This window comes from Cotesia glomerata, linkage group LG1 (assembly GCF_020080835.1).
Source record: "Cotesia glomerata isolate CgM1 linkage group LG1, MPM_Cglom_v2.3, whole genome shotgun sequence".
In the NCBI taxonomy this organism is placed as follows: Eukaryota; Metazoa; Arthropoda; class Insecta; order Hymenoptera; family Braconidae; genus Cotesia; species Cotesia glomerata.
The window spans coordinates 20,075,194-20,088,845 of record NC_058158.1 but is presented as its reverse complement, the minus strand read 5'-3'; positions in this window follow the sequence as shown (position 1 = coordinate 20,088,845).

Sequence of the window (13,652 nt, the reverse complement as noted above, 5' to 3'; positions counted from 1 at the left end):
CAATAGTTAGATTTCTATGAAATCAACTAAAAAGGAGGAAAAGAGTCAACTATACAATTAGAAAGAGACAATTGCGACAAGCCACTTTAAATTACACTCATCGTAATCCTGTATACATAGAAAGGCGACAAAAAAATACGCTTATAATAACCCTCATGTTAGTCGTGCAGCTACAACTAAGTACAACGAGAAACGATTACAAATTAAATTAATGTCTTGGACTTTGAAAGCTTTATCTGGCCTTAGTTATGAACCGAGTATTGACTATCAAAATGATAAAATTGTAAATCTTGGGCATCGATTACCCTGTTCTTGGTGTCGTGCTTTGGAATGGAAGGATGAGGCTGAAGAAATGTGCTGTAGTGGTGGTAAAGTTTTGCTTCCTACTCTTCAACGCTACCCAGAGCCTTTACACAGTCTTTTAACTCATCAGCACCCAATCTCAGAACATTTTATTTCTTCTCTTGGAAAGTATAATGGGTGCTTTCAAATGACGTCTTTTGGATCAAAAGAGGTAAAGGAGGGTAGTTTTATGCCAACATTTAAAGTGCAGGGACAAGTCTACTATAGGATAGGAAGCCTTATGGCAGAAAATAATCAACAACCATCATTTCTCCAAATATACTTTGTTGGTGATGATAATCGTGAAAGAGAAATTCGTTGTGGGATCTGTCCTGGTATTAAGCCAGAGTTAATTCACCAACTTCAAAATTTGCTTCATGAACACCATCAATACATCAAAGATTTTAAGGTTGCTATTGAATCAGTTAATAAGAATCAGAAAGAGTTTCAGGTTATAATTAATGCTGATAAAAAGACTCCGGGTGAACATCGAGGTCGTTTCAATGCTCCAATGGCTAAAGAATTAGCAGTTATCATCGTTGGACAAAATTTTGAAAAGAGAGATATCATCCTGAACAGCAGAGACGACAAGTTGAAGCGAATCAGTGAAATCCATCGCGCGTATGATACTTTACAATATCCTCTGATGTTCTGTCGTGGAGAAGATGGCTATCACATTAATATTCCTAAGCGTGATGAAAAAACTAAGCGTCCTCTAAATAAGACCGTGTCAGCTTCTGAGTTTTACAGTTATAGAATAATGGAGCGTAATGGAGAAGAAAATCACTTACTCTTATTTCGCACTCTATTAAATCAATTTCTGGTTGATACGTATGCGAAAATTGAAACTGAACGACTTAATTGGATTCGTAACCATCGAACAAACTTACGAAGTGAAGAATACGTTCACCTTAAAGACGCTTTAACGAAAACCGACGGTCAGATAACAGAAATAGGTAAAATGGTTGTGCTGCCATCTTATTTTACTGGTGGGCCACGATACATGTATGAACGAACTCAAGATGCTATGACTTATGTAGGTCATTTCGGACGTACAGACTTATTTATTACGTTCACTTGCAATCCAAAATGGAAAGAAATTGAAGAGCTTTTAGTTCAAAGCCAAAAATCTCACGATAGACATGACTTAATAGTAAGAATTGTTCACGTGAAAATTTAGCATATGATGAATCTTCTGACAAAAGGTTGCATTTTTGGCAAAACGAAGTGTCATATGTATACTGTGGAATGGCAGAAACGTGGACTTCCTCACATTCATATCCTCCTGTGGTTAGAAGAAAAGCTGAGACCAGAATCTATTGATAAGGTAATTAGTGCTGAACTGCCTAATCAAGATCAAGATCGAGAACTATATGAAATAATAAAAACAAATATGATTCACGGTCCATGTGGTTCTTTTAATTGAAATTCTCCCTGTATGGTGGATGGTTCATGCACGAATAAATATCCAAAACATTTTTTAAAGGAAACCCATACAGAAGAAGATGGATATCCTAAATATCGTCGGCGATCTCCAGAAGATGGTGGAGTAACAACAATAATAAATGGAATTAATATAGACAATCGATGGGTGGTACCGTATAACCCTGTCCTGTGTCGTACATTCAAAGCTCATATAAATGTTGAAGTTTGCAACTCAGTGAAATCAATTAAATATATTTGTAAGTATATGAATAAGGGATCTGATCAAGCAGCATTCACTGTTGGAGATCTTGATGAAGTGACAAAGTATGAAGTAGGACGATACATTAGCACTTCTGAGGCAGTTTAGCGAATTTTGAGTTTTCTTTTCCACGAGAGATTCCCTCCAGTTATGCATCTTGCTATATATTTAGAAAATGGTCAACGAGTTTTTTTTAATGAAAATAATATACTCAATCAGATCAACAATTCCAAAACAACACTTATGGCTTTTTTTGAACTCTGTAAAGTGGACAATTTTGCGAAAAAATTATTATATTGTGAAGTTCCAGCTTATTATGTCTGGAGAAAACATCAGTTTCACAGAAGTAAACAAGGAAAAATTGTGCCAGGTTATTTAGGTATAAAAAAAGATCATGTTGTAGGCAGAGTGCATACTGTCCATCCTACCAATATTGAATGTTATTACCTCCGTCTTCTTTTGCATGAAGTTCGCGGTCCAGAGTCATTTACGGCTTTAAGAACTATAAAAGATGTAATCTATCCTACATTTCAAGAAGCTTGCAGAGTAATGGGATTGCTCGAAGACGATGCTCATTGGGATCAAACTTTAGCAGAAGTCTCAATTTCTGATTCATCTTACAAAATACGTGAATTGTTTGCTGTTAAGTTAGTTTTCTGCCAAGTTGGAGATCCGATTAAGTTATGGGATAAATATCGAGATAATTTCACGGACGACATTAAAAGACGAATGAGTAGGAATCGCGAAAACTCTGAGTTAGATCTTGATATTGTTTACAATCAATTTTTGATTAATCTTGAAGATATGGTCATTGCTATGTCAGGTAAGACTCTTTTACAATTTGGACTCACTTCACCATCTCGAGAACAAGAATCTGTTATTATTAATCAACAATATTTAGATGAATTAGCTTATGACACTGCTGAGTTAACCGAAGAAGTGATAAAAAGTGTTCCAATACTGAATAAAGAACAGAAAGAAGCATATGAATCTATATTGAATAGTGTCGTTTATTATCAAAAATTAGAAGTGAAAAAAGTATTGCTATTGCTGTTGCTTCTTCAGGAATTGCGGCTACTTTAATTGACGGAGGCAAAACAGCTCACTCGACATTTAAATTACCTCTTGAAATGAATCATTCTGATAATATTCTATGCAATATTTCTAAGCAGAGTGATATGGCTCACGTTATCAGAGAAGCAAAACTGATAGTATGGGATGAATGCACTATGGCTCACAAAAATGCTATTGAAGCTCTCAACAGAACTCTTAAGGATATAAGAAATAGTAACCGAATAATGGGTGAAATAACTGTTGTTTTAACTGGTGACTTCAGACAAACTTTACCTGTTGTACCACGAGGTACACGTGCAGATGAAGTCAAAGCCTGTCTCAAAACCTCAGTTTTATGGCCTCATGTTAACGTACTGTCTTTGAAAATTAATATGCACGTTCATATGCAACATGATTTGAGAGCAGAAGAATTTTCAAAGTTACTCATTGATATAGGGAATCCGAACAAAAACAGTTTCACTGTAAAAAATTGCGCAAAGTCCACGTTCATAAAACTTATCTCAATAAAATTTGCACTTTACAAAAAAAATTAGGCTCGTTTTAATAATTTTCATTCTCTATAAAAAGATGTGAAATACAAAAAAATACCAAGAAACCGTCATAATGTTGAAAAAATTGAAAAAAAATTTGTTGAAAATTAAAAATAAAAAAAAAATTTTTTTATCGTACTTGGCGCGCGTCATTGAGTACCCCAAATTTTTTCGGAAGAAATTCAACTCAAGAAAAATCGATTTCGCTTGTATGTAGATGATCATATTATATATTTATATAGATTTCATTAGTCAAGGATACTGAACTCATTGAAAACATTGCTTAGTGTATCAATTATCATTTTTAGTGAAAAAACCCGTTCTTAAAATTTTTTTTAGATCTTTAGTGAGAACAACTGTCAATATGGTGGTGTGTTCAAGAAATCTGAAATTATATAAAATTTTTGGATTCATTTTTTTTTCAGCTTCGTCATTAATCTTTAATGAAGAACCTTATACAATATTAAAGTTTGATATTGCTTCGTTTAACTGTAATTAACACATTTTGATTGGCACTCACACCGCATTGTCCCAATTTAGTCGGCCATATGTTTGATTTTTTAGTAAACACAATTCTCACAAAGCAACCGACCCAACGTATGCATGCGTATCAACTTATATGTAGTTGGCATAACTGCGTATGACATGTTAATTTTACCTAACTTTTGTAAAACTTATTATGAAATAACATAGGTGTACTTACTTATAAATTTCTCAGCATTAAAAGAATGTTTATTTATCCTGAAAAAATTTGGGGTACTCAATGACGCGCGCCAAGTACGATAAAAAATTTTCTTTTTATTTTTTAATTTTCAATAAATTTTTTTTCAATTTTTTCAACATTATGACGGTTTCTTAGTATTTTTTTGTATTTCACATCTTTTTGTAGAGAATGAAAATTATTAAAACTAGCCAAATTTTTTTTGTAAAGTGCAAATGTTATTGAGATGAGTTTTATGAACGTGGACTTGGTGCAATTTTTTACAGTGAAACTGTTTTTGTTCGGATTTCAGTATTTTTTGTAATTATAATACAAATTGACAATTTTAATTTCATACATTTCCGGTGGCAAACTATCCCCTTTAAGCTATAGTTCATGTAAATGTTATTCTTGCGCCGCCTGGCATGTGTAATTGCAAGCTGTCAAATATCTTTTTTTCACTGTAGTTTCCCATCTATTATAAGATTAGCATGCATCCTTATATTATTTAGTCTCTGGCCGTCCGCTTTTTACATAAGAAAAAAGTTAAAATCTAAAAATCTGGGTCGCTATAGATTGTGCTGATTATTTTTAATAATTTTAAATAGAAATTATGAAGATAATTGATAATAATCAAGTAATACGCGTAACAAAAAGCATGAACGACTATTATAAAATATCATATAGAAAAAAAATCAAAATAAATTTGAAAAAAAATTTGTAACCTCAAAAAACCGTTCTGCTTACGGTATATACACACTCGGTAGTCTGGCTTGAGAACGGAACTTGGCGCCAGACTCTATCGAGTCTGTTGATTTTTTCATTTTTCTATTTTATATCTTTTTGTAAAGAAAAAAAAATTTTTTTTTTCCTTAACAGTCTTATGAACGTGGACTTGGCGCGATTTTTTTTACAGTGAAACTGTTTTTGTTCGGATTATAATTACTTTTATTCTTGTTGTTATTATGATAATCAATATTATTTATTGTTATTATGATATTGTTGTTAGTGAATGACACAATGTATCAAACGCATAGTTATGTTACGTATTATCAAAAGATTAAGATTATTTCAAACCCGCCGAATTGGATGACAGTGCCATCTACAGGCAACAACCATAAGATTATAAAATGTACACTATCTTCAATGAAAATTCCCCAGACACTGAACAGCTGGTTTATCCCAAGAAAGTAGAACTCAAACAACGTTTAGTCTGTTGTGTATTTAGACTGGTTAATAAATATTATGTAAGAAATATCATCGTTTCAAACTTCGCTCAATCAACAAGTAGTGCCACTTACAGGCAACAATCATCAAGACATTTGTAATATCTGTACATTGCTCGAACATAATTATTCAGATCTTGATAAGCTGACTTTTCCGAAGAAAGCAAAATCAAACAATTCTAGCTTCTTTAGGGCCAGTTTTTCAAATCAAGATAAAATTCTATCCAGGATAAAATTATGATGCCAGTATATTTATATATATGAAATATATAGATATATTTGATCATTAGATAAAATTTTATTCTAGATTAAAAAACTGGCCCTTAAATATTGACTCTAGTTAATAAATACAAATAAATGAAAAGAAAGTATATTTAGAAAAATATAGATGGAAAGTTATTCAATAATTAATTCTAGGGATTTTATATTAAAAAAAATATTTTAACATTTTTTTTTTTTTTTTAAATTTTTAATTCAAAGTTTGTATTTTTTCCGCGGAAATTGAATGTTTATAAAGTTTCAATATAAATCATTTAAAGTATCACTTTTCGTACAATATCTAGCAGCATTGATAAAATTTTATATCAATAAGCAGCGAATACTTTTTAGCTCAGATTGATAAACTAAATGATCAGTTGTAAGCTTTTAATTTCACATATATTTTGAAAAATTTTTTACATTTTTGTAGTTGTGATAGTTGTTAATTTAAATTTAATACTTTAATACTTTATAATTTAAAAACAATATCGATGATAATAATAATAATAAATCGTATTATAAATTTATTTTTACCATTATAAATATTTTTAGTATTATTCTTATTGTCATTGTTAATATTGTCGTTAATATAATTATTATTATTTTTATCATTATTTAGTGTCAATATCATATTGTTGTTAGTAAATATCACAATTCGTAAACTTATAAATAATATTCGTATTATGTAAGAAATATCATCGTTTCAAACTTCGCTTAATTAAAAAGTAGTGCCACTTACAGGCTACAATCATCAAGACGTTTGTAGTATCTGTACAGTGCTCGAACAGAATTACTCAGATCTTGATTAGCTGAATTTTCCGAGGAAAGAAAAATCGAACAATTCTAGCTCTTTTAAGTATTGACTCTAGTTAATAAATGCAATTGAATTAGAAGAAAATTAGGAAAACGGTTGACCCTAAAGGCCATCCCTGCAACTTTCCGCTAATTCCGTTAATACCTGGCCGCTTTTTTGAGCTCTTCGAGCTCAAAAGTACAATCTGTGTGTTGTTTTAAGCTTTCCGAGCTCAAAAAGATACCTTTTCTATGCTTTTGAGCTCTTTGAGCTCAAAAGTCTGATAGAAGTTTCATGGAACACTATTTTTTGAATGTTCCTACCGCAATAACTTTTGAATGAATTAACCGATTTTTATGCAGTTGGCGGCATTCCACGTAGTTTTTTAAGCCTTATAAATAATTTCTAAGTTTCAATTGGTCAAACTATAAATTTCGGAGTAACTCTGAAAAAACACTTTTTTCGGTTTTCTTTCGTTCACGATATCTCTCGAACGAATCAACCGATTTTGACCAGCTTGGTAGCAATCGACGTGGTTTTATGATGTTAAGAGCTGATTAGTTTTTAAATCGATCGGTAGAGCTGTTTGAAAGTTATTCCAAAAAATGTCGAAGTTATGTTGAAAAAATCCTTATTTCCAAATATTTCGTCGAAGATATCTCTCGAACTAATCAACCGATTTCCACGTTTTTGGCGGCAATCGACGCGGTTTTTTAACTTCTGAAATTATTTTATTTCATCAAAAACGATCCGAGAAGAAATGACGAAGTTATGTAAAAAAAACAGTTTTTTCGGTTTTTTTCGGTTTTATTTCGTTCACGCTATCTCTCGAACGAATCAACCGATTTTGACCGGATTAGCGCCGATCGGCGTGGTTTATTGACGATAAGAGCTGATTAGTTTTTGAAATCGATCGATCGAGCCGTTTAAAAGATATTCCAAAAAAACCACTTTCAAAAATGATTTTTTTCTAATTTTTTTTGAGATTTTTCAAAATTTCTCAAAATCTATCGGTCCGAATCGGTTCAAATTCTCAGGAAATCTGAGTTTGGCGGAGCCCTTTCGAATGGCACCAACCGCGATGAAATCGGTTCAACCGTTCAAAAGTTATAAGTGATTCACATACTTACACACACACACACACACACACACACACACACACACACACACACACACACACACACACACACACACACACACACACACACACACACACATACACACACACACACACACACACACACACGCCGGGATTGGACGGAATCCCTAATATAGCCTTGAAAACCATCATAAAGGCAGCACCAACATTATTTCTAGACGCTTACAACGCATGCCTCAAGGAGGAGACTTTTCCTCGTAAGTGGAAACAGCAACGGTTAGTACTTTTACCTAAAGGAAAGAAACCGCCAGAAGAACCGTCATCTTACCGACCACTCTGCATGCTAGATACGGCGGGTAAGATATTTGAGCGTATCATCCATCAGCGAATAGATGCAGTAGTCGACCCACTCTTGGCAGACAACCAGTATGGATTCCGGAAAGGACGATCAACCCTGGACGCGATCAACCTGGTTGTTAATACGGCCAAAGAGGCAATCGCAGGAACTAGATGGAAGGGTGGAACGAAGAAGTACTGCCTGGTGGCTGCCTTGGACATCAAAAATGCTTTCAATTCCGCTAATTGGGACTGCATCATGCAAGCTCTCGACGAGAAGAACGTGCCAACATATCTTCGCAGACTAGTGATTAGCTATTTTACAGATAGAGTGCTGAAATACGATACAAAGAATGGTCCAAAAGAGTATGATATAACCGGTGGTGTGCCACAGGGCTCTGTTCTTGGTCCACTTCTGTGGAATATCATGTATGACGGGCTCCTGAGACTGAAGCTTCCAAGATGTGTCAAACTGGTAGCGTATGCGGATGATGTTGCCGCAGTGATCGTTGCCAAACACCTCGACGAGATTCAACATCTGTTTGACATCACTTTTGAGAAGATCAACCAGTGGATGGATACAGTGAACCTACAACTGGCCAAGCAGAAGACCGAAGCAGTGCTTATTACCAGCCGAAAAGAAGTTGAAACAATTAAGATTAATGTCGGTGACCGAGAAATCACATCACAACCATTTATCCGTTATCTGGGAGTGATGCTGGATGCACGACTCAACTTCAAACAGCAGGTGGAACATGTCAGTGCCAAAGCGTCAGTAGTGAGGGCTAGTCTCGCACGGCTGATGCCTAACATCGGAGGCCCAATGCAGAGCAGGAGGCTACTATTGTCATCAGTAGTCACATCAGTGCTCACTTACGGAATATCCATTTGGGCTGATGCACTGGAAACCCAAGAATCATGGAGAAAAGCTGGACCAATATAACGACAGAGTGCCCTACGAGTAGCTAGTGCCTTCCGCACTCTATCAGAAGAAGCAGTGTGCGTCATTGCTGGAACCCTACCTCTTAGAGTTCTAGCAGAGGAAAGACGGGCCCTTTACCAACGAAAAAGGTCAACTGCACTGAGCCCGGAAGAACTTAGAATTGAAGAACGGCAAAAGAGCATAGGCCGATGGCAACTACAATGGGATGCTGCAGAGAAGGGTAGGTGGACGCACCGTGTCATACCTCGGGTCGACATTTGGCTTAACCGGAATCACGGTGAGGTCAATTACTATCTTACGCAGATGTTGTCGGGACATGGGTGTTTTCGAGAGTATCTACACCGCTTTAAGCACGATGACTCTTCGGAGTGCCCGTCCTGCCCAGGAGCTGCTGAAGACGCGGAGCACGTCTTCTTTGTATGTCCTCGTTTCGATCCACAGCGTGAAGAACTGGAGAGGATCCTGAACCAGAGAATGCAACCAGATTCACTAGTAGAAGCAATGTTGTCATCAGAAGCTGCCTGGAACGCTACCAACACGTTTGCAACAGAAGTCCTTAAAGACTTGCGTTCCACCGAAAGAAAAAGAGCAAATAGCAGAAGATAGAAGGAAGATAGTTAACACCTTAGCCACCAGAAGGAAGAGCAGTAGCTAGATCCTCCCTTCACGAAGTAATGCCTGACGGCGGTTTCCATGAGGGATTAGAGGAAAGAAGGAAAAGGGGTTTAGGGTTTAGTGGGTAGGGGCGTTAGTGTCGAATTAGTATGACGCTGCGTCGAGTCGCCACATATCCAGGCCAAACAGCTATGCCTAGAATCCGTAAAAAGGATTCCCCCCCCCTACAAAAAAAAAAAAAAAAAAAACACACACACACACACACACACACACACACACACACACACACCGACGGTGTGCCTTAAGAGTCGCCAGCGCCTTCCGCACAATATCCGAGGAAGCAGTGTGCGTTATTTCCGGAACTCTGCCTCTCAGAGTCCTCGCTGAGGAAAGACGGAACCTTTATCATCGTAAAAGGTCAACTACACTAAGCGCTGAAGAGCTCAGAACTGAAGAACGGCAAAACAGCTTCGACCGATGGCAGCTCCAGTGGGACGCTGCAGAAAAAGGAAGATGGACGTATCGTCTTATACCGAGGATCGACGACTGGTTGAACCGGAGTCATGGAGAGGTTAACTACTACCTTACGCAGATGTTGTCAGGACACGGCTGCTTCCGAGCCTATCTTCACCGCTTTAAGCACGACGATTCTCCGGAGTGCCCATCCTGCCCAGGTGTCGCTGAAGACGTGGAGCACGTGATCTTTGCATGTCCTCGTTTTAACCAACAGCGCGATGAATTAGAGAAGATTCTAAAAAAGAGAATTCAACCGGAGACAATAGTAGAAGAAATGCTGTCATCAGAAGCTGTCTGGAACGCCACGAGCACCTTTGCCACTGAAGTGCTTACAGAGTTGCGGTCTATCGAGAGAAAAAGAGCAGAAAACAGAAACTAGAAGGGAGATAGAAATAAAAAACATCTTAGCCACCAGAAGGAAGAGCGGCAGCTAATTCCTCCCCCCGCGAAGAAATGCCTTACGGCGGTACCATGGGGGATCAGAGGATAGAAGAGAAAGGGGTTTAGGGTTTAGTGGGTAGGGGCGCCAGCGTCGAGTTTTAGTATGACGCTGCGTCGAGTCGCCACATATCCAGGCCAAACATCTATGCAGAACATCTATGCAGTACATTTATAAAAAACATCTATGCCTGGAATGCGTAAAGAGCATTCCCCCCCCTTACAAGGAAAAAAAAAAAAAACACACACACACACACACACACACACACACCGACGGTGTGCCTTAAGAGTCGCCAGCGCCTTCCGCACAATATCCGCGGAAGCAGTGTGCGTTATTTCCGGAACTCTGCCTCTCAGAGTCCTCGCTGAGGAAAGACGGAACCTTTATTATCGTAAAAGGTCAACTACACTAAGCGCTGAAGAGCTCAGAACTGAAGAACGGCAAAACAGCTTCGACCGATGGCAGCTCCAGTGGGACGCTGCAGAAAAAGGAAGATGGACGTATCGTCTTATACCGAGGATCGACGACTGGTTGAACCGGAGTCATGGAGAGGTTAACTACTACCTTACGCAGATGTTGTCAGGACACGGCTGCTTCCGAGCCTATCTTCACCGCTTTAAGCACGACGATTCTCCGGAGTGCCCATCCTGCCCAGGTGTCGCTGAAGACGTGGAGCACGTGATCTTTGCATGTCCTCGTTTTAACCAACAGCGCGATGAATTAGAGAAGATTCTAAAAAAGAGAATTCAACCGGAGACAATAGTAGAAGAAATGCTGTCATCAGAAGCTGTCTGGAACGCCACGAGCACCTTTGCCACTGAAGTGCTTACAGAGTTGCGGTCCATCGAGAGAAAAAGAGCAGAAAACAGAAACTAGAAGGGAGATAGAAATAAAAAACATCTTAGCCACCAGAAGGAAGAGCGGCAGCTAATTCCTCCCCCGCGAAGAAATGCCTTACGGCGGTACCATGGGGGATCAGAGGATAGAAGAGAAAGGGGTTTAGGGTTTAGTGGGTAGGGGCGCCAGCGTCGAGTTTTAGTATGACGCTGCGTCGAGTCGCCACATATCCAGGCCAAACATCTATGCAGAACATCTATGCAGTACATTTATAAAAAACATCTATGCCTGGAATGCGTAAAGAGCATTCCCCCCCCTTACAAGGAAAAAAAAAAAAAACACACACACACACACACACACACACACACACACACACACACACACACACACACACACACACATATACACATACATACAGACATAGTGACAACCTCGCGGGAAAAGTCAGGTAAGCTTCCTGTGACCTTCAAACGTCGAGATCTGATGAAAACTCGATTTTTGCAAAACGGGGTGAAAACAATAACTTCCCGATTTTTGAAAATCTGAGATTTTTAGCGGGAAGTTAAAAATATATTTAGAAAAATACATATGGAAAGTTATTCACTAATTAATTCTAGGGATTTTTAATTAAAGAAAAATTTTAACATCATTTGTTATTAAAAAAATTTTCAATTCAAAGTTTGTATTTTTCCCGCGGAAATTGAATGTTTATAAAGTTTCAATATAAATCATATAAAGTATCACTTTTCGTACAATATCTAGCAGCATTGATAAAATTTTATATCAATAAGCCGCGAATACTTTTTAGCTCAGATTGATAAACTAAATGATCAGTTGTAATCTTTTAATTTCACATATATTTTGAAAAATTTTCTACATTTTTGTAGTTGTGATAGTTGTGAATTTGAATTTAATACTTCAATACTTAATAATTAAAAAATAATATCAATGATAATAATGATAAACCATATTATCAATTTATTTTTACCATTAAAAATATTTTTAGTATTATCCCTATAGTCATTGTTAATATTGTCGTTATTATAATTATTATTATTTTCATTATTATTTAGTGTCAATATCATATTGTTGTTAGTAAATATCACATTTGGTAAACTTATAAATAATATTCGTATTATGTAAGAAATATCATCGTTTCAAACTTCGCTTAATTAACAAGTAGTGCCACCTACAGGCTACAATCATCAAGACGTTTGTAGTATCTTTACAGTGCTCGAACGGGATGGGGACACTTTGCCGACAAACTTTGGGAATTTTAAGTTTATAAGTTGGCATTACCACGAACTCTTATAAATCCATTAAGGAGTTCACACATAGTGAACAGAATGTCTTGTGCTGCCGTCTCTAGGATTATTAATGAATAGTATCATTTAAATTTTTTTACATATGCCGCCTGTTACTTCTGGATAAAGTAGGAAGTTGTATGATAGTGTTGCAATCAGTTAATAGATGGCTGATATACCCTTTATATCGAAATAAAATACTTTTCTCAAGACATATCTGTTTTAAGTTATAAAAAGCTTGATATCTGATGATATGTAAATCGGAGTCTATTATTAATTTATTTATATTTACAATAACAATAAATTAATATAATAAAAAATGTATTGAAGAAAAATTAAAATTAAATGAAAATAATATAAAATAACGAGTTTGTTTATAATTAATTTTATATTTATTAAAGTGAAAAATTATTTAATTCAATACAAATACAGCGTTTTTCGGAGTGACAAATAATAATTACTAATAAATAATTTTTTTTTTTTACTTGTTATAATCAACTGAATGCAATTTGATTTTTTATTGAAAAAATTTTTTATTTGGAAAAACAATATATTAAACGTATGTACATGTTTGTGTAATCATAAATAAATATACGCATTATAATGACTATCAACGAAGGAATGTTTTTATGATGCAATGTTAATTATTGACCTAATGTTTATATTTAAAAAATTTTTATAAACAATTTTTTTTTTTTGCCGTAAATGTAAGTATTTGAATATTTTTTTAAGTTATGTATTCTAGTTATGTTATTTAAAGTACACAATATTATTAATATCTCTGTGTTTAAAAATATTATAAAATAAATTGGAAATTAACTTTTAGAAATTAGTCAAATCTTGTTATAAAATAAAACCATGCGGACCTATTGTCTTTTATTCATTTGTGAATAAAAATTGAGTTTTTATGCGATAGTAGCATGATGAAAACATGTTTTTAATGATAATATTTATAC